Source organism: Cyanistes caeruleus, chromosome 7 (genome assembly GCF_971803275.1).
Source record: "Cyanistes caeruleus chromosome 7, bCyaCae1.hap1.1, whole genome shotgun sequence".
NCBI lineage: Eukaryota > Metazoa > Chordata > Aves > Passeriformes > Paridae > Cyanistes > Cyanistes caeruleus.
In genome coordinates, this window is record NC_141707.1 from 35,455,872 (window position 1) to 35,481,530 (window position 25,659).

General features: G+C 39.9%; 1 protein-coding gene across 3 annotated transcripts in view; it reads left to right on the plus strand.

Moving 5' to 3' along the window:
* THSD7B (thrombospondin type 1 domain containing 7B) overlaps positions 1-25,659 on the plus strand; it is a 298,549-nt gene that overhangs the window by 1,048 nt on the left and 271,842 nt on the right. The window contains exon 2 of one of the 3 annotated variants that reach the window (XM_086898693.1): positions 6,555-6,692. The exons of the other annotated variants lie outside the window; for them this stretch is intronic. The gene's annotated coding sequence lies outside the window, so the exon portion shown is untranslated. The remainder of the gene's footprint in view (positions 1-6,554; positions 6,693-25,659) is intronic. 3 annotated transcript variants of the gene reach the window in all.

The window sequence follows — 25,659 nt, forward strand, 5'->3', positions numbered from 1 at the left end:
CAACTTAAAGAATTGATTGCCTGAAGATGTAATTTTTGGAAGTAGTGGTACAGGGGATGTCTGTTGTGTGTGCAGGTGAGTGGCATAATCTACCTGTTAGAACTGGGTACCACTGAAAGTACCTGTGAGAGGATGTGATGGCAGAGAGCTGCTGTTGTTTGTGCCTCGTGTCACACAGGTGCCTTGCAGGGCTGCTCAACTTGTGTTGTGAAATCTTCAAACTTTAAGGAAAATGACTGAGAAAAGTAGTGAACGTGTTAGCTTCTGAAAAGACTCCAGTGGAATTTAGGTAATTCCTAAATTAGGTGAACAGATGAAAGAGATGGTGTAAAAGTGAGGTTCTGGAGTCCAGGGGTGCATCCCAAAGAAGGCAGGTGTGGCTGTGCCAGGGTGTGCACAGAGCCGTGTGTGGGCTTTGCTCGTTCTTGGCTGGTTCTTGGCAGGTTCATGGGGCTGAGACCAGCTCAGAATGCACAACAGTGTGTCTTTGCGGGGGCAGGCTCGAGGTGAAGTGCTGAATTTCCCTAAGGATGGAAGCAGGAGGATTCTGTGCTGGCCGGTACCTTACATAGTGAAGAGCCGGTTTTAGAGCATTGTGGAAGTTGCTGCTTTTACTGCTGCGAGCATCAGCAAGGAGAGCATGATCCTGCTGTAAGTTGTGACGGTTTTGCTGCTTGTTTTGGTGGGACTGGATAAAGTTTTCATTGTTAATTATTATAAAAATTATCGAGGTACTGTTTTCGGCAGTCTTTTCTGCAACACGAGGGGAGAGCAGGAGATAGTACACTCTGATTTTTTTATCTTGGTTCTGTGAGGGGGAGCTGCGTCTAGTCATCTTTGTACATGAAAACAGAGGATTTATTTCAGATCACAGCATTGAAAAGCATTTTCTGAAGATTCAGAAGTAAACATCACTCATTAGTAAACTTTCTCTTCTGCTTTGTCTCAATGGTGTTTCAAAGATCCCATTTCACTCTAGTAATGGAAGACCAAAAGAGCTGTTAAGCTCCATCTGTATGCATTAGGGTAGGTGGCTGATTTGTACCCTGGGGCCATATTATCTGCTATTTCATTACTTCTGGATCAGTAATGATATTCAGGAAAACTGTATTTGTAGTGACTGCTTTCTAGGGATGTCTGTTCACTAGAAAGCCTCACCGATAAGATCGCACGCCGCGTGTTTGCTGACGTGCTGCTCTGGTGGAGGCACTGGGGCTGCTGCCTTCAGCTGCCTTTTGTGGCAGAACAGAACTTCTGGGGTTTGTGAGTGAGAAATGGGGATTCCCATGGGTCTCATTGCTCTGTAATATAATGGGTTTTTTTACCTAACCAGTATTTGGTGTCTTGCATGCCCTCAGGTGAGCTGAGCTCTTGTGCCTGTTTAAACACTTTCTCCTTTAGTGTTTGGGCACAGTAGCAACTGCCCCAGTGGCAGGGAGCAGAGGAGAGCACATGAAGAGCCTGAGCAGGAGAAACGTGCCAGATGCTGCTGCAGGTACCTTGCTGCAAGCTCAGTGCTGAATAACAGCACAAAGGTAGCAGTGGAAGAGTGGTTTTGGGCAGTGGAAAACCCATGTGGTGGTTGTACTTTGGAAGCTTTTGATTCCCTGCTGGTGGGTGAGCAGGGGGGTTGTGGTGAAGATGTGCTGTGATGTGAATGGTTTCATCCAGGTGTCCAAGGCAACTAAGCTTGTCTGGCTTTGCAGGCTGTAAGCAAAGAGTGGCATAAGAAAATACCAAACAATGAATTACCCTGAGCTGACAGTGCTTCACAAGTGTCTGTTTTGCTTCCCTGTCCTGCACTGCTGCTGGCACCCTCATACCTTAACTGAGGTGGATTGTGAAAGCTGAGCAACAGGGATGCTGTTGCAGATTAAAGAGGTGATGGAAATGCCCCCAGGCTGTTGTTCAGGGAGGTAAATTCTTTATTCTCCATTAGAAGTATATGCTGTGCTTTAGTGGGTTGTGCTCAGTGCTGTGGATGGGCTGGATGGGGTAAAGCAGAGACCTGTCTGCTTGAGCTGCCTGACACAGAGCCGGTTTCGGGAACTTCTCGAGGCATTTTGTAGGTGTGGGAAACTGTCCCAATGGACTGTCTCAAAGTGTGTTCAAAAAGTATGTGTCTGGGTTGTCAGTTTTCAGGAAACTTTATTGCATTTTGGGAGGCTGTTCCAGTATGGTGAGACAAAAACGTTGTTTTCACAAGACAGTGCTGCTCTGTGGTTTGTTAAGGTAATAGAAAATGAAAATTTGTCTGGTTCTGGCAGCAGTTCACAGGCTCCGGTGTTATCGGCTACAGCTGAGGATCGGGAGTCCTGCTGGGGCTGCCTAGGGCTGAGAGAGCTCGTGTGGTTTTTCTCTAAACCAGGGAAGCTGAGAGGCTGTGGATGATGGGCTGTCATGCCTTGTTATAACTTGTTATAACTAAGTTTTATGATACAGTGGCATCAGACTTCGTGGCCAAACTCTGTGCAGTTGTGGTGTGTTTCTCTGGGTGTTGAGTCCTTCCACACCGTTGAGTTTTTGCCTACACATCACTTCAGTTCTTTACCTGAACTTTGAAAATACTGATTTTTTTTACTGAGATTACATTCCAGCTTTTCTGTTATTTGCCCCAGTATTATATAATATAAAGCAAGTGTGAAGGTGTGGTGTGAAATGGGGCTGTGATTGCCAGGTGAGCTCAAGATGGAGCTGAGGGATGCTGAACTCTGCCAGGCTCCTTCTGGAACCTGGGCATCCCATCTCATCCAAAGCTGCTTCTGGGGTGGTGAAGTGGATGCTGTGGGAGGGGAAACACATAAAGCACCACAGGCAAAAGAAGTACTGTTTATTTGGAAAAAAAAAAAAAAAGTCCAGGAGTTTGTGCCAGAGGATGAGAGCTGTGTGGGTCGCTTAGAACCAGAAACTCTGCAGGGAAGGCAGGTTTCTCTGCTCACTCTCCGAAGCTGCAGAGGCCCAGCCTCTGAGTCACTGGTGACCTGTCCTACCTTACTTCTGTCTCTAAGCACAAGTGCCCACTGTCTGCAGTCTGCTTTGGAACATGAGAGCAAAAAATTACTGTGCTTTGGATGGGCAAGCTTATCAAGAACATGCTGGTAATGCTCTTTCTGCTTTGAATGCTTCCTTATTGAGTCATCTTTAGGCGTTCTTTTGTACTTCTGCTGTATGTAGTTAAAACACTTGAGTATTAAGGACATGCTGCATCATTTTTGTTGGGAATGCTTTTAGTTGTGCTTCCTTTCTATTATGATTTTTATTTGTTAAGCTTTTGTTCTGATTGAAACAAAACCTTCTAATATTTTTTGGAAAAGCATCTTAGTTTTCCTTTTCAGTCCCATCTAGCTGATGCTCCTATTTGTGTCTGAAAATAAGGTAACTACTTTAAAAGGGAGCTGTTTTTTTTTCCTACACCACCTGCACTCACAATAACAGGCAGCTGTTTTGAGAAAGTGCTTGGAATGGGTAAGGAGAGAGGTTCAAGGGCCACCAAGAAAGCAAACAAAAAGCTGTGTTAGTGATGTAGGGCTAGAATGTGTGTGTGATGTGTGGTGTCTGTGCATGTCCCAGGCAGGTAGGGAAGAAATCACACACAAGATAAACTGCTGTCTGATCCCTGTGGTGGCTCCAGTGTCCCCTGGTTGTGCAGACTCCCTGTTGATAAAGGCAGAATGTGCAAACCCATTTACAAACTCATTTACAGTGCAATGAGGTATCTCATTGTGACCTGAAAGTGAAAAGGGTTTTACAAGTGAAATGATCATTTAAAGGTACTTAAAAACTACGAGAAAGAGGAGAAATAGTCTTGGTTAAACAGAAAATGTTTGTGCAGGAAAGGGATATTCTGGTAGTGAATAATGGGTATTTTTGGGAGGTTGGAGGTAGGATAACTTAATGTGGCAAAACTTTTTGATCCCAGCCTTATTAGGAACGAGGGGGATTCCTTATGTGTCTTGAGGTTGCCAGGAATGGACAGAAAGACACTATATGCCATTTGGCTCTGTCAGACTGGCACAGCCTTCCAAATGAAAGATAAATGAAACAATCTCTTCACTCGTTAGGTATAATTGTGTCTGTTTCTGATCCATCTCCCACAATAACTTGTAATTCACATTGGCATTGTTTCAGCACATGGTGACAGCAGTGTGGAATTCTGTCTGCTGTGTGTTCAGCAGGGATTTGTGGAGAGCATAAGTCACCACAGCACACTGTGGAAATATAAGTGCGTGTGTATATGTATATATGTATTTATATGTATATTAATGTAATTTTTTGTATGTGTATAACAGGACAGTAGTACTGAGTCTTTAGGCAGAGGTTTTTATCTTTGCCTAAGTACCTATTTTAACTGAATTGCTGGGTTTTCACTGTAAAATTGATGTCAGCAGATAGCAGAGAGCCTGAGGGCACTGCAGTGTGGGGGAAATGACTCCTGGGCATTAACATATGCCTTCTGAGACACTTCTGAGAACTGTGGGCTGCAAATATTTATGGTTCTGTAATTGATTGCAGGTATCTGTAGTAAAGACAATGTACACCTTTGGTAAAGGAGGAAGCAGCAGTCTCTGTGATTGCCATTTTCTCCAGCAATGGTGCAGTTTATGGAGCATCAATTTTTAGTGTGTGGTATTTATTCAGGAAGGAAAACTTAGGTGGTGGGAGGCTTGACAGTCACGGCAAACTTTATTTTACAAAGTCATTCTAACAGAAACACATAATAGGATTTCTTTTGGTTTGGTTTTTTTTTTTTTTTGTGTGTGTCTTGTTTTGTTATTTAAAAATTTGTGGTCTGTCTTGTGAAATGTTTTGAAACATAAAAATACCTGTCCTGTGTAGGAATATATATTGAATTAAATTACTGTTAATAAAGCAGAGAATACACCCACAGCACCAACTGTAATGGCTGGAAGAGCAACCTGAGGATGTGGCACAACAACAGTGAGGACAATCCTGCTGTTAATGAATTGGATTAAAACTCATGTTTATGAGCAAGGGAGGCTCTCCACTGGGATGGAGCCTGTTTTGTGGCTGACTTTTTGTCTCTAGTGGGTTGAAACAGAGCTCTCTTCCAGAGCCTTTCCGAAGCTCAGCACAGATGATTTGTATTCTCCCAGAAAGTAATTTGTCAGGACATGAACAGCAATACGCTCAGTGTTTGCTGCAATTGCAAAGACAAGTCCAGGTAAAGACTTATTTCTTGGGATAAAGTAATTTTTAAACTTTCCATCATAAAAGAAGTCATAAATACCTCGCCTGACCTAGATTTTTTCCCATCTCGAGTACTTTGGTGGCAAATTCAGGTGTGCAGGAAGTGAAGCAGCCCAGAGGTTCCAGCTGGGGAGGACACGAGGTTAGTCCCTGGAGAGGACATTGCTCATGAGAGGTCACTGTCTCAGAAGTCAGATGATTTGGGAACTTGGGAAGTTTGTCTAGACGTTGCGATGTATTTTTAAGTAAAGCTTTGATGCAAAATGGAAATTGAAACAAAATAAGCAAAAGGTTAAATTTCCCTGAAATGAAGCCATAATTTTTCTGTAATAAAACTTGGCTGACTAAATGAAAGATGTAGTGTTGATTTCTAGTAGAGGCAAAACCAAAATAAACATTCAGTTCTAGTTCAGTTCTTTTTTCTTTTGGGAAGGGAGGTGTGGGGTGTGTGGCACTTCTTTTTTTTCCCCTATTTTTATTTATTTTTTTTAGTTAACAGAGAAGCCAAATCATGTCCAGCTCTCTGAGCACAGAGGATATCTGTCTTCCTGTTGCTTCTTATGGGGCAGAGCTGGGAGTGATTTTTCTTCAGTATCTGGTGTAAATTATGTTTTATGCCCAGGCTGGATGGGGCTCCTGATCAAGTGGAGGGGCTCCCTTCCCATGTCAGGGATTTGGAGTGAGATCATCTTAAGGACCCTTCCAACCCAAACCATTCCATGTTTCTATGATTGCCTTTAAAGTTGGTATTGGGACCCAGGGAAAAGGATGTGTGAGTGAGAACTAAGAGAAGATGGCAACTTGAATGGAGCTGTGATGGGATGGGAAGGAGTTTTGATGAGTGCCACTGGAAACAGGAGAGGCAAGCAAGTGATGTTCAGGGATGGATTTGGACTGTAAATGTGTTCAGAAAGCAAATGGCTTGAAGCCTTTGATTGGCAGGGAGGGAATAAAAGACATGAAAAAGAGACATGATGCAACTTCGATTTTAGTTAACTACAGCAAAAAAAGGATGTTTTGTGCCACTTTGACTGTGAAGGAAATAGGAGCCAGAAAGGAGAGGTAAACTTTAACAAGCAACAGGATGGAGACAGACATGATGGAAGCTTGTCAGGATTTTTTTTTTTCCCTCTTAAAATCTGTAAAACCCTACTTCCATCCTTGAGAAAGCCTCTATATATTTAGGAACATCAATGGTAATGTATCATGTCAAATTTGTTTGTTGTATCTGCTTATATCATGTCTAATTTTGGCAGGAATTATAACACTAATTACATTTACTGTCAAGTTGATTGCCCCTTCCCTGTGCAGCTCTAGCTGAGCCTGTCTTCTTTCTGTTTTAATAGGTATAACTTTTTCTCCCTGGCTATTTGGAAGTCTTGACTCTGGAATACCCTTCCTCTGGGTCTGAAGAAATACCAGCTTGTCAGTCTTCCAGATGAGCTCTAACGACTTTCTTATCAGGGAAGGTTTAAAGCAGAAAGGTATTGATGGACTAGAATTATCAGATTTCATTTTTAAAAAAAAAAATTATTTGAGAGAGGAATTGGGATGGACAGTACTTATATATATATATATATATTTTCTTTTTTTTTTTTGCCTTTGAGATATGTATATGAGGTGTTTACCACCTTGTAAAAGACCACATATGTTTCTCTTTGAAAAGAAAATGCAAGATGCTTTGTGGGGCAGTTCTGATCATGACATGCTCTCTTGGTTTCTCAGGGCATCAAATCAGCCTCTGTGTTTGACAGCTTAAAATACAGATTAGATGAGGATAGTAAATAGTAGATGCATTATTTTGGTTCTGAGATGTTCTTACGATATTTCTGAAAGAAGCAGCAGGGCCGCTGAGTAAGAAGCCGTGGGGAAAAAATGTGAGGCAGGAAGGTTGAGTGGGGAGTGGTGTTAGCAGGAATAAAGAAAATGGAACTTGGCACTGTGGCTTCACTGCAAATAATCATAGCAATAGGCATCCTCCTGCAGAGGATGATGAGGGGGAATGCAGTATGGGATGCAGAACTCCCGTGAAAGGATTTTCAAAGTGTTTTGCCAAAATACCTGTGGAAGGCAGAGCCTCAACTGCAGTAGTTTGGAAGGGCAGAGTTTGGGAAGCATCTGATCCTGCAGAGGAGCGCATTTGGAAGTGAAAAATTTGGAAATTACTTTTCCAAAATGGACTCCAGTTTGAGGTTAGGATTAATGCCTGTCTGCCTTTAGGAAGATACAAATAGTTACTATTTTCTGCTAAACTTGAAAAGAAAAATCTGAATAACACTACTGGGACTTAGAGTTAAAGGTCAGAAACTCTGAATAGCAGCATTAATTGCTCCCTTTAAAGGATAAAAAGGATCAGAATCTTTCAGGGCTTGCCTAAGAAGGAGAGCAATATTAATGTCAGTAAAGGATGATACAGCAAGTCTCAGAAAGGAGAGGGTGGGCAGGTTTTTTCGCTTGTTACTCCAAAATAAGATGAACATGGAATTAACTTGGGTGTAACCTCTGAAGTATTGCAGTGTTGCTTCAGTTGTGTGTTGTGTTTCATACTTTCTATTCCATTGAGCAGGATCAAGGTGCAAGAAATATTACTGGCAGGATTGGTTGTTGACAGGATTGCCTTGGCTCATCCAGTTGCAGAGAACTTCTATCCTTATCTTTTAAAACTTCTAACTCTTTGCTGAGATTGTTGTCACAGCCTTTCAGCAAATGATGCCACCCTTGATTTCCCACCTTTGTAATCTTCATGTTTGAACTGTTGTCTTTGCAAGTTGTGCTCCATTCTCTTAGGTGTTTTTTTTGTGTTACTGACTAATTAAAAAAGATGTAATGCATCAGAAGAAATGAATTTTCTTATGCATACTCCTACTGTTGCTGACCTCTTACCCTTAGTTCAGGGTATGCTGGAAAAATGTAAATATTGAGGGAATCAGTGATATATGACAGAACTTGCTGTTGGAATGGATTATGCCTTTTTAACCTGGCAATAATTTTTAAGGAGCCTGGGTTTCCTCAGCTGCCTGTAAGATTTTGTATAATGATAATGAAGGTATTTCTGCTTTCCTTCTCTCACTCATATATTCAGAAGATTACTTACATGCTTTTTCATGCAAGGAAGGATTTTGGAAATCAGAACTTCTCAGTGTTGAAGAAAAAAATAAAATGCTTTGTTGTATCTAGAGTTAGATTTATAAAGGAGTCCTTATTGTAAAAGCACTTGATGCTAAAAATGTTGGGTTTTCCTTACTCCTTTTCTTTGCATCCCTTGCTGCATCTTTTAGGAAAAACTCTCTTGTCTCTAGGGAATGAGGAGAGTTGAGGGGAAATTATCTTAATTTGCAAACAAGAATGCTTTTTAAATATTTACATTTGTTGAACTTCCTAGCCATGGGTGGCAGATTTCTTTTTCTTCTCTTGATTTCATATATGCTTCTTGATAATCTGTTGAAAAGGATTTAGATGTGGCTTTTTCAGTTAAAAATAAGAAAAAGTACTTGCCTGACTATTTTTTGTTTAACTTCTAGGAGCTTGCCTTCACTAGGATAGATTTTAGATTTTGTAAGCAAATCCTGTTGGACTATGTAATGATGTGTTTGGATTAAGTTTCCTCCCTATCGCACATTCTACAGGAAAATGTATTTTCTGTTAGTCTGGTAGATGGTTGTATAGGATAGATTTTGATTGCTTCTGAAACAGCAGAAGTCTCCTAGGCAATTCTATTAAATTCCAGGTAGTTCAGGGAAGGGGAGGGAAAGGAGTTCACCTCCACCCCTTACCCTGCCAGACTGGCTCTCCTAAGGCTGGGCTCAGGTGAAATGGGTGTGAAGCTGATGGGTTTAGCTAAGAAACTTCTGATGCTGGCCATCTGGGATGAAGTGTGGTAAGGAAAACATATGATTATTTACAGAAGATGGTTAAAAAGTTGTATCCAATACTTCCAGCTCTTTTAATGAGCTCTTGGAGTACTTAATTGTTCTTGATTTTTGTGTTTTTCTCTCTGTAGTTTCATGAGTTCTCTAAGGATGGTGTGATCTTGCCTGTTGGATCAAATAACAACGAAAAAGGGAAATACTTAAGCTTAAACTCAACTTTAAATACTTGAAGTATTTAATTATAGTAAGTGTATTAAAAAAGTTCAGTTGATATTTGGCAGAGCCAAGACTTACGTGCTTAGAATGGACAGTGAAGACCTTGTCAGGCAGGTGTTCAAGATCTGGTGTTCTCCCTGTAGACCAAAATTTTGTACTAACAATGTCTGCAATTATGCATTGTTGAAAATACTTGCATTTTCTGTGGATTCAGATCCCTGAAAACAAATGGTTGCAGGTTGAAATATTGGCAGCCTGGCAGGGTATTTAAGCTTGCACTGTAGATTACTATTATATTTGTTTACTATCTGGGGATGCTGCTTGCAGAGCTAAAATCCCTCTGAGCTGATCATTATCAAGCTTTTAAAAGGAGTAGCAAAAGAGGAGTGTCAAATTCTGTCTGACATCTGAATAAAGGTTTTTTTAAAGTGAATTTATCTAAAACTTAAAAAAATAATACAGTAACTAATGTCTGACCTTTCAATTAAAAGTTCACTAGTTTTTTTTTAGGAGTTAGTTTTATCAAGATACTTTTGCAGCGTAATGCTCTTGGTGGCAGAGCTTTTTGTATTCTCCTCGACGGATAAATGATTAATGATCTCAACACTGCCTTCTGGATCACCTTGTAAGAGGTCTCCTTCATCAATCTGGCAAGGGGATTGTATGGCAGTTTGCACCCTAATTACAGTCCCCAGCTGGGGATGTGCTGCTTAACAGATTACTTGTAGCAGAAGTGGAGTCAGTGCAGATATGGATGGCCATGGAGTTGTTTGATGCCTGGGTTCTAAAATTAGATTTCCTTCTAGAAAAAAGCATCCACTTCATATAAGCAGTGCAGCAGATAAAAGTGTTTAGCTGGAATTAACTCTGTAACTTAAAGGTTTAATAATAACAGCACTTCTGCTTCCCTGTTTTCATTGTTTCCCTTCCCTTCTCTTGCAGTCTTATAGACCAGGGCAGTATTGCAAGCCAGAAATTTTATTACCAATGGAAACATTAAGGTATTCCACAGGGCAAAACAAAAGTGATTCAAAAGGTGCTTTTACAGATAATAAGTTTTAGCATTGAGCAGCTTACCCAGAAGGCAACAGATTATTTCTAGTGGTCTGTCGTTATTGTTGGCCTTTTTTTCTGGCTCATTTGTGGTGTAATGCTGCTGCTCAATTAAGATGTATTTTGGTGAAAACCATGAATGACAACGTCTACCAAGCATATTGCTAAGCATATACATCTGTGCCTATTGCTCAGGCTGACAACTCTGAGTGTGTTGCTGAGAAACAGCTCATTTAAGGACTAAGGCACGGAGGAAAACTTGCACAGGATCCAGCCAAACACTAGAGCAAAGTGCCCATTTGGTATTCAACAACGGGAAGATATTAGGCTTGGGAAGGATGTAATTGCCAAATAATTTCCCAGGTATGTAGCAATGTTTTAGTAGTCAATATTGCCAAAAACAGATAACATTGTGAATATCTTGACAATCTGGGGAAAAAAAACCCAACCAACTTTTTTTTTTAATGATAAGAATTTATCTTCATGATCTTCAGGATCATCTGAGCTCTGGTAACTTCCCACTGAGTGACATGTATTGGAAGGACAAAGGCGGTGGAGAGGGGTACCAGTAGACTAAGGATGGAGGTGGAATATTAACTATTTGTGCTTATATCCTGAAGAATACTAGAATTGAAAATTGCAGAGATTAATATTTGTGTTTAGGACAGTAGAAATGATCAACAGTGCAGTGGCTGCTGTGAAGGTGTGGATGTGTATGTTTGACTTCATCTAACTTGAAAGAGGAAAAGTAAGTCTTTGCCAATCAGTGAAAAAGTAGTTGACTATAACTGACCTGTGTTTTAGTGCTGTGGTGTGGCAGTGAGTCTGGGAGCACGATTTTTTGGAGTATGGGAAGGAGCTGATAGGTGTATGTGAAGCAGGAGTTTATCTTGTCCTAGGTTTAGAAGAAAATCTCTGAAGTTGTTATTATTAGAGATGGTCGGGTAGTGATTGGTTATGGTGTGTTTACTCTTTCTAGTTTTCCTTCTGCATGAGAAGTTGAAGAATTGACTGTAGAGTTGCTGTATTGTCTCGAAATCGCATGCACTTTATGCTGAAAACACTTCCAAGAGATGGTTCTGAAGGCTCTGGTTTCTTTGACCCAGGTTTGCTCTAAGATGAAACTCGGGGCTTTCCCTGTTCTGCTTCCCTCTTGCTCCTTTGGCTCCCACCAAAAGTGAACAGTCCTTCAGTGCTTCATCCTCTCAGCTGAAAACTAAAGGCTGGCTCTTCAGCTTCTTTTATTGTCTTATTAAAAAGCAGATGCAGTGTTTCCTCCCTATCAGTCTTTTAGATGGGGGCGCAGCACGGTTTGGTGTTCTGGTGAGCTTCATCACTCTTCTGTTTGCAGAAGCAATTGGAAGCAAATGATCCAGGGCATCGTTATTACTCATATTTTGGTTTTTTTCCAGTTCTGCAGCTTCAGCTCCTTATTTGAGCTGTGTTGACACGTCATGAAGCACCACATTTCTGTCTGTAGTCGCGCATATTAATAGTCAAGTGCTGCACAGCCTCTCCCTGATCTTGGTTTTCCATGGTGGCTCTCGGGTTTTGTTCCAGGACAAATACATTGTAGGTACTCAAGAGGAAAACATTTTCTCCTAAATTATTTTAGCAAATGGAAACCCTTTTTTACTCTGGCTGAAGACTTTGTCTTGGCTGTAAGCCTGAGAGATTTAAACATTTGCAGTTCCTTTTATTGTTCAAACCTGTGCAGAGTATTTTAAGTGAGCGAACAGTCTGTCAAATTACTAGAAATCATTACTTTGCCAGAGAGTTATCATATGGATGTGAAAACAGGTGTTTGTCAGATTTTTACCTTCTGGACTGAATATTTTTGATGTTTGGGAACTTTTATCTGCAGTCAACCATTGTGCTTTGTAGAGGAGAAGGCTTAATTCAGATTATCTGAGCAATCAGGGAGCAGAGATGCGGTTCTGTGATTCATAATTGAAATTTAGCCTTTAGATTAACTTCATTAGTATGCTGTTGAACAAGGACAGGGTGTTAATAAATGAAAAAATCCTTCTGGGTTTAAGCACCAAGAGCCACAATAGGTCTTTGCAGTTCATGATGAATTTTTTATTTTTGCTGTGACAGCATTATTTTTGATTTGACCATACTCTTTTTGACTTTATTTCTCAAAATTATACAGAAAGAAATAGAGAAAAGTTTTATCTGATGTGAGATTAAACCCAAAATTCTTCTAGTTAAGCCCCGTTTATAAACCCCTCTGAGATCAAGAAAAGAAACATTAAAAAATAGACTTCAGTTTCCTTTCTAACTGATGACTTAGAGTAATGAGTGAGACCTGACTTATGGTCTTCAAAGATGTGAAACTTTCTGAGGAAGCAGAGACTACAGAATCTCCAGTCATTATTTTACAAATGTTTATAAAATGTTTATCCTACTGGGATGACAAATATTAATTTCTAATTACTTTGTAAATGCTTGGTCTTGAATTTAATGAAAGGACTTTTACCCTAAATGTTTCTGTGTATATCCCACAGTAGTCCCCGGGCCCTCAGCATAGGAGGAAGTACTCAGACTTCTCCAATTAGAGTTTTCTTGCATGGAAATGAAGGTCAATGTAGTTGAGTTTTGAATGACTATGCTGTAATGGAGGAAGTTCTAATCGGTTTTACTCGTAAGACATTTTTTGCATTTTTATGCTATGTTTTATATGCTTTGCATGGTTTTATGGAAGATTTTGATAGATTCTCATTCATTAGTCATAGAGCAGTACTAAGAAAGCAAGTTCACAAAAAAAAAATGCCAGTTACCAGAAAGGAAAAGAAGATATTAGGGATTTTTGGTTCCTTCCCATCTTCACAGTTGCTCTTGATCTCCCTAAAACCTGTAGCAGAATATTTTGAGTTGTCTGTACATACGCTTTTCAGCAGAGAGTCGTGCACTTGATGTAATCCTCTGTGCTTTGAGGTGCTGAGGCATCTGCTTCGGCAGGGAAGGATTACGGACGTAGCTTTTCTTCCTGCATTCGGCCTTGAGGGAAACACAGATTGCTGAACAACAGAACAGATTGGTGTCTAGTGCTTGAAAGGCTGGGAGCTGAGTTTGAACTGCTGCATGGAGTCTGTGTGGGCCTGCAGGGGTTTGGGAAGCTTTGGGAATTACTGCAGCTGAGAGTCTGGGGTGAGGACAGTTTGGAAAAGAGAAGAGAAAAGCAGAAAGTCTGTGTTATAATGAATGGTGTGTAGGGTCCTTCAGTATCTGGGAAAAGCACAGGTTCTGATCTGACTTGAATGGACTATGTTGCATTTTTCCATAGGATTTGGCATGGAGGAGCAGATGCTTAAAAAACGCTGGAAAGTTGTGACTGAGAAAACATAGCTTGTATGAGGCAGTTTAAGATACATGGAGCCTAATAATTTCCATTGTTTATTCCCATGGAAGATGAGTCCTAACCAGCAAACATAGTTCACATCTCAAAATGTCTTAATTCTCACAAAAAGCTGTTGTTAGGAAACCTTGACTTCAGATACACTGCTGGACTGCTGTGGGGGAAAATTGCTCTATCAGTGGTTTCTATGTTACTGCAACCACTCTGTAGGAAAAGTGAAATACTTTCTCTCCAGAAGGATCCAGAACCAAAAATACAAACTAAAAATATTTTTGAACGTGCTTCCTTTTCTTTTTTTTTTTTTTGTTGAATATTTGCTATGCCTTTGAGCAGTGCCCAGAGTATAATGCACTGTGTTCAGTTTTAAGTAGGGAAGCCTAATCTGTAAGAGCTTCCATTTTTCTAAGAGAAAATGATGCAGAGGGAAAGAAGAGAGAGAGAAAAGAGAGTAAATTAGAGAACCATGGACTTCAGATAGCATTTAGCTATAGTCCAATAGTACAAAGTTTGAATGATGAACTACCTGCTTATAGACCAAAAGATAAACTCGATCTCCCCATAATCATTAACATTACACTTGATAGATGCCGTGAGAACAAGCAGTTTGTGAAGATTCTTGAATAAGGGATGATGATGGCTTTGATTCACTTAATGAAGTGGGGTTTCCTGTAGAAAAATAGTGTGAGAGAAATGCATGAAATGTCTAAAGTGATTGGGAAAAAAAATGTTTTCATTTCAGAGCACCACTGTTGATGTTTCATTTTGACAAGATGCTGTAAATAAATTCCCTGGAGATGTTCAAGAGTCAAATATGCTTTCCAGTATTTTGTTTTCTATAATTGAGAGCATTTCTGTTTACCAACATTTTTTTGTTCATCTTGATTCTTAATTTGGGAGGAATCCCCTAACCTTGGCAGCACCTGCAGGGGGAGTATGTTTAGCCTTTGCACACTCTGGAAAACTTAGGTCTGAGCAAGGGCACCCACTGCCAGGTCTTGGCTACCCTCACCCAATAGATTTGCCACACTGAATGAGAAGTAGATGAACTAGAGGTCATGCTTAGCTCAAATGGCAAAATGCAAATGGTCATTTATCTACAAGATCTGAAACAGTAAAATCCTGGATGGAGAAATGAGAGAAAATATTCACTTTCTTGTTTATTTGCGAAGGTTAAACTGGGAAGGTTTTGTCAGTGTGGTGTGTTGGAGCCTCTCCTGATGTGATGGGGATCAAGTGTTCTTGTTGCATTCTTGGTGCTTCCCATAGTGTTAACTGGAGAATATTCATGAATATGCTGGTGTTTATGGCCAGTCTGATGAAAAATACAGACAAATTTAACCTTTTAACTATAATTGAGTTTATTTTTCTTACTCAGGGGTTAGCATGACCAGTCAACTAAAATAGATGATGTTTTTTCTTTTTATTTATGCAGGTGAGAAGGCTCGTGGAAATGGCTTTAACCTGAGATAGGGAAAATTCAGATTAAGAACAGTTTTTCCCTGTTTGTGTGGTCAGGCATTGGAGGGGGCTGCCCAGGGAGGTGGGTGGGGTCACCATCTGTGGAGGTGTTCAAGTGGAGCTGGATGATGAGGTTTTGTGGTTTAGGGGTACAGCAACAGTGCTGGGCTGATGGTTGGACTGCATGGTCTTAAAGGGATCTTCCAACCTTGGCAATTCTGGGATCTTTTGCAAAACCACATGTGCATAATTTCCTATATTTAAGTGATTACTTAGTACTCCTCACCTCAAAGAAGGATCAAATCCTTCTACATCTCTTTGGTGACTTGACTGTCTCTGTATATGGGGTTTCCTCTAGTGAATCTTGTACCTTGCTGTGTAGAAACTGTGATTCCAGATACAAATACTTAAAATAGTCATTGCTAATTACTGGTCCTTGATTGGGACCATGTCACAATGACAGATACCTGATGTGGTGTGACTGACCCAGTCCATAAAACCTCTAAGAAACTGTAACACATGGATATCCTTATTCTAATGAAAAATTATTTTAATAAAGTTTAGTTTCTGTAAGAGAAATATAGATGAAATATAACCACGAGTGGACACCTTTCAGTGAACTGACAGCTTTTCTGTTCTGTCTTCGTTCTATGGGCCACTTTTTCCACTCATCAGTTCTTTTCATGGACACATCCAAAAGATGAAACACAAAATGAGAAAGTCATTGTGAGGTTTCTTGTTGATATAAATGGGATTACAAAAGCTAGAGGTCCTGTCCTTAGCTTTAAATAAATTTCCCCTGGTATAGAAGCACTGTCTGGAAACAGACTATCAACATGCCTTGAAAGTATTTAAACAAAAATGAAAAAGCAAGAGTAGAGTCTGCTTCCAGCTTTTAGTACCATTATTTTGGTATTCCAGATTTTCATAGAATCCTTTTCTTAAGCAATTCACAGAATCACGGCCTGAGTTTTTAAAATATCTGCTCGTTTGTGGAAGGTATCTTGGTAGGCTGTTTCTATTGAAACAGAGCTTAATCTCTGGCTTCACTGATCCTCTCTTTTAGTCAGAGCTGTCACTTACTTCAGGTCAGTTCAGGCACACTATAAATCAGGACCTTCTCACTAGTCAATCAGTGATTGATTTAGTTTTGCAGCACTCAAAGGCAGTAGTTTCTGGTTTAAAACTGAGTTAATGTGGCCTAACATTGATGTAGGGTTGAGCACATCGCTGGGAGCTTGTGGGTTCTGGAGCCCAGACTGCTTTGTTACTGATTTGCAGTGTGGGCATAGGCAAATAATTTTATGATTTAATGTAGAAATACTTGCTGTGCTTCAGTTTTTGTCTTTTTGCCCCTGTCCATGTTAACTTGAGTTCTTTAAGGTCCTGGAGTTGGCGTGTTCAGAGTTAGGTGGCCTCCCTAGTACCTGGAAATACCTAGAGATGGAAAACCATTCACCCTGGTGTGTGCCTCAGATGCAGACATTTGTGCTAATGGAGCTTTAAAAAACAAAAAGCTGTGTTTGCAAAGGCCTTTAACACTTTTTGAGAATAATTGAAAGTAAGACTAAATGGAATTTTTATTTTCTTTTGAAAGTCTTCATCCCACTCCATGCCCTGTCTACATCACAGCCCAAATATTGGAAACCCTCAAATCCTTTGCAGTACTGAACAGTGGATAACAAGCACATCATGATGGGACTGAACTCTTTATAATATTAAAAGTACTTGGGAGGGACCAAAATCTGTGATGTTCGGTTTTGATTTCTGTTGCTCATACTGGATAAAGAGTTCCTGTCACATCTTGGTATTCCTGTGGAGGGAAGAGCTGTGTGTATATACTTGTGCCTCTCTGAGTTTCAAAGTTATCTCATGTGTGCGTTCTGCAGCCTTTCCATAATCTCAGAATGGGAAAACACTGCTGGTGTGAAGATGCTAAACATTTCAGTTTATTCGTAAAAAAAGAAAAATCCCTTGAAAAACATCCACTTTTTAAAATGCAGCAAAGTTTGTACTTCTATAATTGTTTCAAAATTTAATATGCTTTATAAGTAATAACAAATGAAATCTGTTTTCTTCAGACAGATGAAACTACAAGGATAACTGACAGCAAATCAAAAGAAAGTAGGAGAAGACTTTCATCCTCCTATTTCCCCTCTTGCAGTCTGTGGGTCTTCCGCTGTGTCGTTCTCCTACTTTGAAATTGCCCCAGTTAGGCTGGTCTGAAGTTATTGTTGCTATGAGAGAAATGTTTTTTACATTACAAAGGTGTTTCATTTGACTAGCCTTGGAAGGTGGGTATTTTTTCAGTGGTAGTTCCATTTCCAAAAATACAGCCAATATCTCAGTGAGGACAAGTAAGGAAGTTTAAGACATACATTTTCTGCCAGCACGTGGTATTTTTTTTTGTTTGTTTGTTTTTCAGGATTACTCTAAAATTCTCTTGAAATAACGATGGGGAAATCCTTCTAGTTTTCTGGTTAGGAAAAAAACGTGAACTATTCTGTCTGATCTGTGGAATATACTTGGAACAATTCCAGAGCAGTGAGGGATGCTGTGGGTAGCGAACAGGATCCTGCGAGGCAGACTGCCCTCGGTGTTCAACAGAGCGTCTCTAACTTATTTAGCTCTTTTATGTCTCAATATTCGGTATTTGCCGGGGAGTGATGGCTGCTGCTGCGTGCTGGGATTGCTGCTGGTGTCACAAGTGACTGGATTGATGAATCGGTGCTCCCTGGAGGAGCTCTGCTCCCTGTGCCAAGCTGACATGGCACACACAGCCACCTCCTCAGCTCTCCTGCAACAGCATGAGCAGACACTGGGGCAAAGCTGCACATCACTCCAGAAAAGGTTTTCTGCACATCCTTAGCTTCTTTCAATGTATGCCTGTATTTATGCCAGAATTTCTGAGTAATTATTCTGTTAAAACATGAATATTTGAAGTAACTAAAACAAGTGAGGTGTGATAACTTTAAATACAACTGAATTTGAATAATCTGTTTAACAGATACAAATTGTTACTGTGTTTAGTTTAATTTGTCATCATTTGCCCTGCTTTACTATTGTTTTGGACACACAAAAAATTAATGCCTAAATACTTTTACAGAGGCATAATGGCATCCATAAAGGAGCTGGTTGCCTGACTCAGGAATTTCTCTGCTCATGTTTCCACCTCACCTTTCCCCCTCCTGGTTCCTTCTTGCTACTTTAGACTTTGACCACGACAATAGTCAAGTGGCAGCAGCTGTAGAGATGAGAATGAACTGAAGCCAGCCCTTGTAGAGCAGGGAGTTGATAATATATTTATAAGGATACTATATATAGGTACTTTGGTATCAATATATACTATTAAATAATGTATAAGGTATTTACAGGAAAGAAACTTCAGCTCTGCAGAAGCAATTGCACGTACAATTACATGGCAACAAGCATCACATGCTGTGTTGTAGGTAAAGGTAATGTTAGGCTGTTTAAAAACAAGTGGAAAATTGCTCTAAAAGTCCAGAATGGGCTAAATGCCATTGCAGATCTTGAAACAGGTTATAAAATTGTTCAGAGAAATCTTTTGAGGTAGTAAACAGGATTTAAAAGCCCCACATGACTTTGAACTTGAGAATTGGAGCATCTTCTGTGAGAGATTTGTCAGTGTGGGAGAGCAGTGTTTTAGTGAGCTGCCCCTAGAATAGATCCTGTGGGGAGCTCAGGATTATTGCAAACCTCTCCACCAAGTGTTGGGAATATTTGTTCGGCCTTGCCTTCTCTAATGGATGAAGTAAATGGTTGTTTGATAGGACTTTGGAGATTAAATAATGGTTTTTGATTATATGGAAGAAAATGAGAGCTACTCAGCAGTCTAGAAGATTGGTCTTCAACTCCAGTAAGGCAGGTGGCAGAAATCCCTGTGTAAATGTTAACACTTAATAAAATCAAAGCTTTTCTTTCTGTAATTTCACCGTGTTAACAGGAGAAAGGGGTATAAGAGGTTAATAATTTATACTATAAACAATTTGTTGGCTTATAAGGCAATTTCTGTTCGAAGGATTTAAGACATGAGTGTGTTTTCTACTTGATACGCATAATCAAAACCAAACGAAAACAAAAACACAAACAAGAAAACAGACTCCCCCAACTTCCCCTAACAAATCCCAAACAAACAAAAAAATCCCCTGAAAATAAACAACCTAAAAGTCTGAAAGATGTCTGCTTTGACCTGTGAAATTTTGTCCCATGTCCCATCATCTCATATTTAAGCTCTTTGTTTTTGAAGACATTTTTTCAAGATTGTTCTTGTTTAGAATAATATAGTAAGTAGTAGGATGAAAGGAAAAACAGGATAGCAGAGCCAAGAGCAGCAGCTGAGCTTCAGGGAGGTGGGGCTCACTACCAGCAGAGATCTCTTAGGTGACCGCTGTGCTGGAGGCAGTGCTGGACATGTGCAGGAGATGGGCACATCCCTCTCCTGGGGCTCTGGAGAGAAACTGCTGCTGCCCTGGTTTCTTCTGCCTACAAAGTGCTACTGCCACACCTGCTCTGGTTTTGGCTTCCCAAGGGTTCTGAGGGGAGCCTCAAAGAGCTGCTGGCAAGGACCTAGTGCTCCCTTCAAGTGTTTCTTAATAAATTCCCTCATTATTCTGTCACGGCTCCATCCTGGTAACCTCCGACAGGGATTGTTCCCTCAAAACAACCTGACATTGAGTGAGGATAATACACTGCTCAGCCATGATGATCATAATGGATGTACTAATGTTATTTGACATGTATTTCATGTTAAAATTAATGTTGTCTTTGATGTTGTGAAGGTTGAATTCAGAGAAGATAATTGATTCTTGAGCTGAGACGATGTCTTCAAAGTTCTTGGCAGTTCCCAGTAGTTTAGGTTGCAGGTGTGTCCTGGCTGTCATTCCACCTACAGACCATCTTGGCAGCCTGAGGGTGGAAGTACTACAAGTGGAGATGTCACATGAACACAGAGAAACAGTAAGAACTGAGTGGTTTGGGAGTGATTTTTGCCTTTATACTAAAATCCCCAGGGTTTCTTAGAGTTGCAAAGTGTCTGTATCATCTTTTTTCATTTAGAACTATGTAAATGAAAATATGTGTGGGAAAAATAGATAACTGATTTGCAACTAGTGCTACATAATTTACTAATTACTTGTGTTTTCCAGTGTGTTGGATTATCATTTTAGAATTAAAAGAAGTTGCCTTCAGAAGCTCTTTTGAATTTGATTTTATAGAAGCGAAGGTTCAGGTATTCACCCTTGGAAATACATTTCAGGATGGTGAAGCAGTCCTGAAATGACTCCTTCATCCTCTAATTCTGGGTGGAAATGCCATTAATTGCTGGCTGCTTCTGTTAGTTGCATAATCAACATTATTGGAAGTTTTTTTGTCCAATAGCAAAGAATTCTGGCACTAACAGGTTCTATCTATGTTGTTAAAGCTTTGTGTGGTGGAAACTACCATTTTTAATGTGGAATTGCCTACTGTTGTTACAGCAGTGGGCACTGTCATCAAAATAATTAGGAATCTCTAAATAAATACTAGCCACGACATATAAAAAAGTTTATATGATGTTTTGGTTATTAAATAAGTATTTAAAGTCTTTTAAATGATACCTTTCACTATAAATATGCCATGACAGATTTAGTTATTTAATATGTATTTGAAGCACTTTCAATGATACCTTTCACTATAAACATGGTGTGAGAGAATGACGTCTTTAACATTTTGTTTCAAAGTTCTTCTATATTTTCCTGAATAGCCAAGTGTATTTTCCTTGTTACTTGATTGAGATCAGCAAAAGTAGTATTTTAATCCTTTTTTGGATAAAGTAGTAAGACTGTAATGTGCAGCAGTCTGAAAATATGTTAATTTATTATAATATTGTTATCAACAGACTTCTAATAACTTTAAATACATCTTTGTCATATTAAATGTTCATGTGTAGGTAGAATGGGAAGGTTGTTTTCAAATTCAAGGAAAGTGCAAAAGAGTGCTATTTGTCTCTAATTAAATATTGAGGACTTTTGTATTAAATATTTAATTGGCCAGCTGTGCTGCAGTGGAGTGGTGGAGAAATGATAAAACCTTGCATTTGCACTTAAAGACTGGTTTTGGGCAGTCAAGTGACCTGTTGCTAAACGAATTGGAAGGAAGGAAGGGACTTAAATAAAAATACTTTCAGTGCATTTCCCACCACTGCTGATCCAGGAAAAGGGCCCTTGATCATCATGTGGCTACAACAGGTTCTTCTGAAACATTTTATGTATAAGTGCTCTGAGGACCTGTTTCTGATTTCTGTTTTCTGAAGGAGTCCTGGAAGTTTGGAGAGTGTGTAAGGCAGAGGAAAGCAGGAAATGTTCATTCTGTGTGATAAGTGTATATGAAAACTTGCATTAAACCCATGCAAATGGAAATGGTTCAGGTTGATAGAATCTTTGTCAGTTTTACAGGCAACTTTGAAGCATGCAGTTACCAGAAGAAGTGAAGATGTTCTTTAACAATGTGTAAATTAGTCTTCGTTGAGGAGAAAGTATAAAGGTAAAAGGAATGCATCAGACAAAACACTCAGGTCTGTTTTGAACACTCCATAGATTCGGTTCAGAACAGGTAACTGCACAAAAGATGTCAAGGCAGAGCTTTAGTCATGGAAATGTTGGACTACACCTGTGAAATTGTTGTGGGTCCATAAGGCCTCAAGAAAATCAAAATGTATGTGTGGTGTGAGGCTGCTTCACGTTACCAGTTGGGCCAAAGCCCTGGAGCTTGGGGTTCTATTTGCAAGCTTAAGTTTGGCATCCCAGTAATCATAGAAGGTTTTGGGTTGGAAGGGACCTTGAAGACCTCCTGGGTCCAACCCCCCTGTTGTGGGCAGGGACTAAAGCTTTATTATGAACCTTAGCAGTTGTTTCTAAAGATGCTTTGAGGAATGTGTGTGTTGGGAACTCTGTATGTGTCATTCCAGACATCATGAGAGGTGATGTGATGGTTCTGCCCTATTTGCTAACCCTTCCCCTTCCATCCTTTCTCCTGCCCCTGCATAAGTAACTCATAAGGTGAAAGAAATGCCAACTCCACATCTCAAGATGAATGATGTGACAACAGCTGACCTGGGCATACTTTGCCAAAAATTATTTTAGCCTGGAAACTGAGGGTTTAAACAATAATGAGAGATGTCCTGGAATGGCATCTCATTCTGAGAAATTTTGTATCTGAAATCTCTCTCTGTCTGCTGCTGTGTCCAAGGGAGTTTCCCTCTTTGGCATATGACTTTGAGTGTAAGGTTTTTTGTGGGGTTTGGTTATGTTGTCTACAGTGTGTTAGATTTAGGTCACAGCTGGTGTCTCTGGGCTCAGGTTAATCATGAGGCTTAAGGAATGGAAAGCATGTTCATCTTGGGCAATAAAAGGTGAGAGTTTTGACTTTCTTCTGTAGCACATGGGGACATGCATGTTCCTGGATCCTTTGGGTGTTTGACCCAAAAGGTGATGATGCCCATGATGTGTTGTGTATTTCTATTCACTCTACTGCCCTGACTAAGTTTTACTCTGGGCTTGGTTTGTTACAGAGTGTTTGAAGTTGCTGGTGGTGTTTGAGGAGACATGAAGAGATGCTTTATGGTTTAACTGTAGGTTAAACTTCCACCACACCTCTCTGTGGCTGTGGGACTGAGCTCAGTGATGCAGGCAGTTCTTCCTTTGTTATATTCCTTGAATATATTAGCTAGTTTTTTTCAAAGTGGAGCTGTTGTTGCAATAAATGTTGTGATCGAATTAATGAAACCTAAAAAGAATTGCAGAAATCATTGGAATGTCATAAAGCTACATCTTTTATTAAGTGTGAATTATTGTAAGAAGTAGCAAGACTTACCAAAATGAGCAGAATGCTGTGCAAGTGTGCTAGCATGCTATAAATTCTGCCATTGTGTCACATCCTGACATTTAGTAGCTTCATTATTCTGTTTGTTGGTCATTTTTGAGCAAACAGTATTAATGAGCACTACATAAAATGTTTTTTGCTAAAGACCAGTGACTTTGAGGGCACTTCATGTACAGGATTTGCACACCTCTTTTTGTCTTTTTTTTTTTTTTTCTACACCAGGCATCACATATTCCTTCTGAATATTACCAGTGTGTGTCATAATTGTTTTTATATCTAAGTTTTGTCACATACAGTGAACAAGGCTGTATGGGGTGCAAAGCACAGACCCAGAGTATTCAGTGAAGACTGTTGTGTGCCAGAGAGAAGAATTGTTTAACACAGCAAACTGAAATTTGTTCTCATTCCTCATATGGGAAACTGAAGTCCACTGAGTGGGAAAGTCTACCCAAGATTCATATTTATTTTCATTATACTGTATTAAGAGATCATTCACTTTGTGAAGATTGTTTGTATTGCAAAGTGAGTTTCAGTTCTTCCTCTGACTTTACAACAGAGGAATCCTTCTTCCCAGTTTCTGAATTGCATATGTGCAGCCATAGGGACAGATTCCATCTTTTGAATGTTGAAAACTTTTTCCAACATCCTTATGCAAAGTACTTCTTTATCTGAAAACTAATTGCGACTGAGACAGCTTAATGAAATATTCTGGGCTTGATTGAAGTTCTTCAATAATTTTTTCATGTTCCCAGTGGAATTTCTGGTAATTCATCAGAGAACCTGTAGCTGGTAGGATGGGGGTGGAGATTTAGATTTACTCAGTTTGAGGGATGCCTGCATTCAGATCAACTCTTCTTGGCTTGATTCAGATCTAGGACTTGGATTAATATTCGGGGATTCAGCTGAGTCTTTTGAATAAGGAGCTGTGGTGAGGTGCATCTCTCTCATGTTTTTGATGTAAAATATATGTGAGAAGGATAACCTTCATAATCCGCCAGAACGTTAAAAAGTTACAGGATGAAATAAACCACTCCAGTTTGGTTTTAATGACAGGCACAGATGAACCCTGCAGCTCCTGAGTGCATAAGACAAGACTTATAACTGAGAAAGCTGCTTTAATTTGGCTTGAAATGTGGTATGTCAGGAAGCCTTATAAGCAACTTTAACTGTATTATGAAATGGAAGGAAGCTATTACTTATCTAATTGTCTGGATTTTCATTAATAATGTAAAATTCCCTGCTTTTTTATTCCTCCAGGTGATTAACTAAAGATTTTTCTCAGCAGTCTCCCCTCTGTTTTGGGAGAGGAGCAATGAACAGTCCAATAGATCCTTATCTCTGCTTTAGAGAAAAGGAACTGAAGTGATTAACCTTTAGCTAAGATACCATGACTATTAACATCTCATATGGTAGCTGTACTGAGCCAGTGCTGAACTGTTGGGAAGAAGGTTAATGACTGATCTTCAAGCTCTAAAAGACTTTGGAGCTCTTTCCAGTACCTGAAGGGGCTCCAAGAGAGCTGGAGAGGGACTTTGGACAAGGGTGTGCAGTGGTAGGACAAGGGGGAATGGCTTCACACTGACAGAGAGCAGGCTTAGATGGGATTTTGGGAAGAAATCCTTTCCTGTGAGGGTGGTGAGGCCCTGGCACAGGTTTCATAGAGAAGCTGTCAAATGTCCTGGAAGGGTTCAAGGCCATGCTGGATAGGGCTTGGAGCAACTTGGTCTCGTTGAAGGTGTCCCAGCTGATGGCAGAGGATTTCCAATGAGATGGTCTTTAAGGTCCCTTTGAACCCAAACCATTTTGTGGTTCTAATTTGATCTCCCATGATTTAAATACAGATCGCAGTGAGAGTTGGAGACTGTTAGATTTTTACTGTTTTCAACTTTTGGTCTAAAACAACAGCAAAACTTTGGTGACAGAAGCTGCACTGAAATTATTAAATTTAGATAAACAGTCCACTCAGAGTCACAGGTGTGTGATTTTAGGAAGATACTGGGGTAATATCATGAACTGAAACAGCAAAGCTTGAGTATTTCATGTGTTTACTGGAAGCTGGAGGTGGTGTGGGATGGTTAAAATGGCCTCATTACCTTAAATATGTTGGCTCATACCTAAATTTTACCTGAAAAGAGGTCCCTGGATTGTGCACTGCTGTGGTGAGTTTTTTAGGAGAGCAGCAGTTGGCTGGCTGGATTGCTAATGGCCGTGGTGGGATCTTCCTTCATGAATTACCTTTCTCTCTCTGGATTAGTGCCATTACCTTAACAAAGCATGAAAACTGCTAATTGCTAGAACTAACAGCTTACCTTTGTGTGTAGCCGTCAAAGAAATGTTGTATATAAACCACATGTGGGATGTTGTGGCATTAATTGGCTTTTATTGGTTTATCTTAATGATAGTCTATGCTCAACATAATCACAGGAATCCTTTTACCTGAGTGAAGGCTGGGATCTATGAGCAGAATATCTGGATAAAGGCACTGACTGTTGCTTCCATTGAAAACATTGCTGCGCTCCAGCTGTCACATAAAAGACAAAATTCTCAAATGTAATATTTCTTAGAATTTATTTTTGTATAGTTGTTTCTATGGCAGTTGTTATTTTCTGTGCAAAT